The 6,077-nt window shown below is 41.2% G+C and overlaps 1 pseudogene across 1 annotated transcript; it reads left to right on the forward strand.

Annotated features, from left to right (window-relative positions):
* Positions 1–5,103: 5,103 nt before the first annotated feature.
* LOC307068438 (small ribosomal subunit protein uS8-like) lies at positions 5,104–5,535 on the forward strand (annotated as a pseudogene). The gene has a single exon. The product of its transcript is annotated as a small ribosomal subunit protein uS8-like (transcript).
* Positions 5,536–6,077: the final 542 nt, after the last annotated feature.

Here is a 6,077-nt window from a genome sequence, read left to right on the forward strand (position 1 = left end):
ACCCAAAAGGGTTGAATAACTTAATGACATATCAACATATTGTAATACTATGAAGCCATAAAAGAATAGAGCTCTCTATACATATTGATATGGGACCATCTTTATTTATTTATTTATTTATTTATTAAAATTTTAACATCTTTATTGGAGTATAATTGCTTTACAATGGTGTGTTAGTTTCTGCTTTATAACAAAGTGAATCAGTTATACATATACATATGTTCCCATGTCTCTTCCCTCTTGCGTCTCCCTCCCTCCCACCCTCCCTATCCCACCCATCTAGGTGGTCACAAAGCACGGAGCTGATCTCCCTGTGCTATGCAGCAGCTTCCCACTAGCTATCTATTTTACGTTTGGTAGTGTATATATGTCCATGCCACTCTCTCACTTTGTCACAGCTTACCCTTGCCCCTCCCCATATCCTCATGTCCATGCTCTAGTAGGTCTGTGTCTTTATTCCTGTCTTGCCCCTAGGTTCTTCATGACCTTTTTTTTTTCTTAGATTCCATATATATGTGTTAGCAGACGGTATTTGTTTTTCTCTTTCTGACTTACTTCACTCTGTATGACAGACTCTACGTCCATCCACCTCACTACAAATAACTCAATTTTGTTTCCTTTTATGGCTGAGTAATATTCCATTGTATATATATGTGCCACATCTTCTTTATCCATTCATCTGGTGATGGACACTTAGGTTGCTTCCATGTCCTGGCTACTGTAAATAGAGCTGCAATGAACATTTTGGTACATGACTCTTTGAATTATGGTTTTCTCAGGGTATATGCCCAGTAGTGGGATTGCTGGGTCATATGCTACTTCTATTTTTATTTTTTTAAGGAACCTCCATACTGTTCTCCATAGTGGCTGTATCAATTTACATTTCCACCAACAGTGCAAGAGGGTTCCCTTTTCTCCACACCCTCTCCAGCATTTATTGTTTCTAGATTTTTTTGATGATGGCCATTCTGACTGGTTTGAGATGATATCTCATTGTAGTTTTGATTTGCATTTCTCTAATGATTAATGATGTTGAGCATTCTTTGATGTGTTTGTTGGCAATCTGTATACCTTCTTTGGAGAAATGTCTATTTAGGTCTTCTGCCCATTTTTGGATTGGGTTTTTTGTTTTTTTGATATTGAGCTGCATGAGCTGCTTGTAAATTTTGGAGATTAGTCCTTTGTCAGTTGCTTCATTTGCAAATATTTTCTCCCATTCTGAGGGTTGTGTTTTCGTCTTGTTTATGGTTTCCTTTGCTGTGCAAAAGCTTTGAAGTTTCATTAGGTCCCATTTGTTTATTTTTGTTTTTATTTCCATTTCTCTAGGAGGTGGGTCAAAAAGGATCTTGCTGTGATTTATGTCATAGAGTGTTCTGCCTATGTTTTCCTCTAAGAGTTTGATGGTGCCTGGCCTTACATTTAGGTCTTTAATCCATTTTGAATTTATTTTTTTGCATGGTGTTAGGGAGTGTTCTAATTTCATACTTTTACATGTACCTGTCCAGTTTTCCCAGCACCACTTATTGAAGAGGCTGTCTTTTCTCCCTTGTATATTCTTGCCTCCTTTATCAAAGATAAGGTGACCATATGTGCATGGGTTTATCTCTGGGCTTTTATCCTGTTCCATTGATCTATATTTCTGTTTTTGTGCCAGTACCATACTGTCTTGATTACTGTAGCTTTGTAGTATAGGATGTGGGACCATCTTTAAGGTATATTGTATGGCGAAGAAAGCAACATGCAGAAAAAAGTCTATCTTTTGCTTGTAGAATTGATATAAGAATGTGCTTGCAAATGCATTAAATATCTTTGGAAGTATCCTAAAAAAAATTGCAGTAGCATTTGGCTCCAGGGAAGGGCAAATGGGTGTGAGGGGAACACAGATGTGAAAAAGACAGCTTTTGCTTTTTATGACTTTTGCATTTTGTGTAATGTAATAATTTGGGGCATTTACTGATATGATTTTGTCATGTATGTATGTCTTTACCTGTTGACGTAACAGTTTTATGAATTACTTTCTTAGTTTTCTATCATCCTGTATCCTGGGATAAGTCCCTCATGATTAAAATGAATAATGATGCATGAGGAATGGGGAGGAGTAAAATTTGAAAATCACAGAAAGTAAAAAATATATATATATATACAATTACTCTTTGCCATCTAGGATTTATCAGTGTTAATATTTTTTCATATTTGCTTTAAGCTTTTTTTTAAATAAAAGAAATAACATACCTTAGCAAAATCTGAACTCCTCTTTCTTCTCTTCCCCACCTAATTTCTCTCCCTTCTCCCCAGCAGCAAAAACCATCATGACTTCGTTGGGTATCCTTTCAGGCTACCTGTTAATAGTTTACACACACACACCCACATACATACGGTGGCATCCTCATCAGGAGTGGCCTAGGATGAAGTAAAGTCGGAGGGCAAGGCATTGGGGTGACTTTGGCTTTTAGTTTCTATGGCAACAACAGTAATTACAAAGATTGTGGAGTACATTGCCTTTTTCTGATAGCTCTAGGAAGGATAGACAACGAAAAATTGAGATTGAGAGCAAAACTATCCCACTGAGGAGATCCACGGAAAACCAAAAAGCCTTGGAGAGGTCACTCATCCCATGTAATTTTCAGGGCAGATATGGCTGAGCACCATGCCAAGCGCCTGACCGGTAGGGTTGTTGAGTTCAATGCCGATTAACTCTGCAATCGCACCAAATCTCTTCCACTAAGGGAAGGGCACTGGTGTGGAAGGACATCTTGGTTGCTTCCAAGATTGGGCAGTTATGAATGAAGCTTCCATATAAACATCTGTGTGTAGGTCCTTCTGTGGACATAAGTTTTGAACCTCTTTGGGTAAAAACCAAGAAGTGAATTACAGGACTGTTCACTACCCACTACAAAGAGGGAAGCTCCATGTTTGGTTGGTTTCTCTGAATTTCAGATGCAGCTCTAATCTACTTTCTGGTAACCAGTAAGGCTGCCAGAGGACAGTACTCTGTAGCAGGTCCAAAGTGAGGGTGCCCAGCCATTTTCACATGATGACCCAGCAGACCCAATGGGAATAGAAGGTAGAAGACAGAGTTCTGAAGAAAGCCTCTAACAAGCCCCAATAACAACCTCCAAGGCTTTGGAGGAAGACCATGTTCTCTTCTGCCAGCAAGTGTTGTCCATGTGAAATCAGTATCTGGCTTCCCACAGGGCCCTATTGAGATTGCATGTCTGACCATGGGGCACCAAGTTAACTGTGTGACCTGATGACCTGAGATCCCATCATATCCTAGGGGTCATCTGATCCACTAAATCACACAGTGAAGGTGCACAGTAGAATTTTCATCATAAAATGGAACTCATATATATGAGACTGGGCACAAGCGGGTCTGCAAGACAAAAACATGCTATAAAAGCAAGTAGCTCAGACTCCCATGGTATCTCCATCCACTGTTTCACTGCCTTTCCCTCCACTCACAGCACTGGACTCAACCAGAATGGATGGTTGCTGCCCTCTGCCCCACTCAGGGGTAACCCTGCAAGACAATGCCAGAGGGAACTCCTCTAGGTCAGCAACAATCTTTGGGCTGGAATGAGAGACCTTCAAGGACTAAGAATCTACAGGAATAAAAGTTTAACCCCATGAGGTAAAGACTCCCGTCCAACTGAGGTGGGCAGAGCTTGGAGGAGTTGGTGGGAGAAGGAAGACTGCTATAATTACCAACCGAAGCCTGAGGTCAGCTCCAGAAGTGGGACAGCAGCAGTTAGGTTTTGTGCTAATTGATGTTTAGCACAAAAACATCATTGTTTCTTTGATGTTTCTTTCTCCCCTCCCCCCTGTGGCCTGATAAGATTGGGGATGGCTGACATTTTTGGTTTCAGATGAACATCTGACTGACACCATGGGAGGGCAGCTTCATTTACTGTGTTGGGGATATTAACCCTTCACCCACAGGAGGGATAAGAGTAGATGAGAAGGTTGTGTTGTGAACATCTTCCATTTGTCCCTCTGGGATCCATTCTCCATCCTGTTCTGGACCCTGGGAGGCTGACTGGATGACATTAATAGGCTCCCTTGCCAGCTAAATTCTGGTTGATTTGACCCATGGGGACAATGACTGAAAATTAGCAGGAGGGAGGAGAGTAAAGCGAGGCTTTTAAAAAAAGACTGCCCGTTTTACAACCATATTATCACTTTTCGTGCTTTGCCATTCTTTGTACTCCTTTGTTCACAGATTCCAGTTCACATCTGCCACGGGATTCCCAGCACCTAGAACAGCTAGTTTCACACACAGGCAGAGTTTTTTCTTAGACAGGGGGCCTTCCAATCAGTTATCCTTCAGAATATACAGCTGTGTTTCCATATTGGAAACACATGCTGGAGAGAGCATAAGATTCTGTACAATAGCTGTCTCAGCCACGCTTGGAGTGATCTCAAACGTGACCTTCCTTCCCAAGTTCGAACACCAGACGACACTGTCCAACCTGATGTTCTCATCCAGCCCCTCAGATGCCTTGTTGCTCTGGACTACACCCTTTGCTTCCTCATTTCTTTAAGGAGCTTCATCTGCTGTGCTTATTAAAACACAAACCCCTTGCAGGGAGTGATCCTTTTTAAAAAAGAACTGGCATAGCTCTGCCACATGGGTCTCCTCATGTCCCAAATACAATTCGCTCTAATCTCTAAAGTGCCATCCACACCCTGAGCCCAGGAACCCCCAAGAGAGTCAGGAGGGATGTTAGGTGGAGAATTTCCTCTGACGTCCTGCACTGCTCTTCGCAGGTACTTGGCTTTTGGATCTCATTGCAGACCACTCTGGTGTATTCTCTTCCTGAATGCTAGGATAAGAAGTGGGGAGGCCCCTGTAATCCAAGTGGTGCAAATTTACAGAAAGTAGTCCAAGAAAACCAAAAAAATATTCCTGGGCAATTCTCTGTCCTTTTAGTGATTTTTTTCCTCATAGTAGTCTCTGTTGTCAGTGTGGAAATTCTTAGCTTCATCAACCATGATATGTTGCATCTTTTCAAACTTAACTTTTTCAGGAAGCTTTTCTGAGCTATTGCCTGGTAGATGTTTACTTGCTATTACAAATGTAAGACACAGCTCCTTTCGCCGTCTTTCCATGCTGCCATAATGGTGCACATGAATGTCCTGGCTGATGCTCTCAACAGTATCAACAATGCCGAAAAGAGAGGCAGATGCCAGGTTCTTATTAGGCCGTGCTCCAAAGTCATCGTCAGGTTTCTAACTGTGACGATGAAGCATGGTTACTTTGGCAAATTTGAAATCAACGATGATCACAGGGATGGGAAGATTGCTGTGAACCTCATAGGCAGCCTAAATAAGTGTGGCGTGATCAGCCCCAGATTTGATGTGCAACTCAAAGATCTAGAAAAATGGCAGAATAACCTGCTCCTGTCCCGTCAGTTTGGTTTCATTGTACTGACAACCTCAGCTGGCATGATGGACCATAAGAAGCAAGACGAAAACACACAGGAGGGAAAATCCTTGGATTCTCTTTCCAGGGATGTAATGCATATGTGCAAATAAAATGCCTCAGAGGAAAAAAAATGTATGTTTTTCTAATGAAATAAAGAAAGCAGATTATTTTTTAAATCCTTTTAAAATTGAAGTATAGTTTATTTACAATATTTTATTAGTTTCATGTGTTCAATATAGTAATTTAATTTTTTATAGATTATGCTCCATTTAAAGATATTACAAAATAATGCCTGTATTTCTCTGTGCTGTACAATATATCCTTGTTGCTTATTTATTTCATACATAATAGTTTGTACATCTTAATCCCATACCCCTCTCTTGCCCCTCCACCCTCCCTCTCCCCACTAGTAACCACTAGTTTGTTCTCTGTACAGTAAGTGCCCTGCATACGAACCTTCAAGTTGTGAACTTTCAAAGATGCGAACATATGTTCCATCAGTGTCAGGCATGAGTGAAATTGCAGCTTGCCCTCCATCTCCTATTGCTGATGAACCTTCAGCTCTACCATCTCCCACCTCCTCTCCCTCCTCCAGTAAGTAACTCTTCTTGCCTGTTCACTTGATGACAGCCCCTGTATGCCAGCTGTTATA

Source organism: Hyperoodon ampullatus (genome assembly GCF_949752795.1).
Source record: "Hyperoodon ampullatus genome assembly, chromosome: 19".
Classification (NCBI taxonomy): Eukaryota; Metazoa; Chordata; class Mammalia; order Artiodactyla; family Ziphiidae; genus Hyperoodon; species Hyperoodon ampullatus.